Source organism: Pan troglodytes, chromosome 19 (genome assembly GCF_028858775.2).
Source record: "Pan troglodytes isolate AG18354 chromosome 19, NHGRI_mPanTro3-v2.0_pri, whole genome shotgun sequence".
NCBI lineage: Eukaryota > Metazoa > Chordata > Mammalia > Primates > Hominidae > Pan > Pan troglodytes.
Genome location: NC_072417.2, coordinates 75963244 through 75964091, shown reverse-complemented (window position 1 = coordinate 75964091; position 848 = coordinate 75963244). Strand labels below are relative to the sequence as shown.

Genomic DNA, 848 nt, shown 5'->3' with positions numbered 1-848 from the left:
ACACTACACAGTTTTGATTACTGTAGCTTCAGAGTAAGCCTTGAAATTGGGAAGACTGATTACTCCCCCATTACTCTTCTTATTCAAAATTGTTTTAGCTTTTCTTTTTAAAAATTTCTAATGATCACTTTTATTTAGAAGCCCTGCATCTCTTTGTTTTGATCAAAAGTCACATATCCTTACATCAGCATATTTTTTTTAAAATTCTACCTAAAAGATAGTTCTATTTTTAAAATAACAAATAAATATATAGTTAGCTTGGAGAGACCTGGGGTAACCGACGTTGTCTAACAACTTTCATGATTATTTCTCTGCAAATGCTCTGCTGCTGCCATCGGAGTCCCTATGCTTCCTCTTGCAGAGGCCAACAGTTCTTCAATCTCAGCATTTAATTTGCGTATTACCCATTCCATTGCTTCTCAGCCTTGCCATCAGTCCTTCAAGGTAACTGCTGAGGCTGACTCCTTTCGCAGTGATTATGGCTTCTTGAGTCAAAATAGTTTTTTTTCTGTCCCAAGGATGTGGCTTTTCTATAAGTCTCTCATCTACTGAAACCTTATTTGTAAATGAAATGTTAGTAGATTTAAGTTCCATTGTTTTCTCTACATGATCAACTACAGAATGTTCTTGCACATATGTTTTGGTTCTTGCTGCACCAATTAGAGACTTCACAATGGAAGCAGCCCCCTCTCTGTGCTGAGAAGGGATCCAGAGGGATCTATATGTCTGTCCAACACATCAACTCCAACCACACTCAGGCTCATAGAGTTTGGATATTTCTGCATTGCAACTGTTGTAACAATTTCCCACAGGTGGTCAAAGACGTGTGCCAAAGTCCATAACTTCAT

At 38.0% G+C, this 848-nt stretch overlaps 1 pseudogene; it reads right to left on the bottom strand.

The window, feature by feature from the left end:
* Positions 1-253: 253 nt before the first annotated feature.
* On the bottom strand, positions 254-848 carry LOC738334 (PRELI domain containing protein 3B-like; annotated as a pseudogene).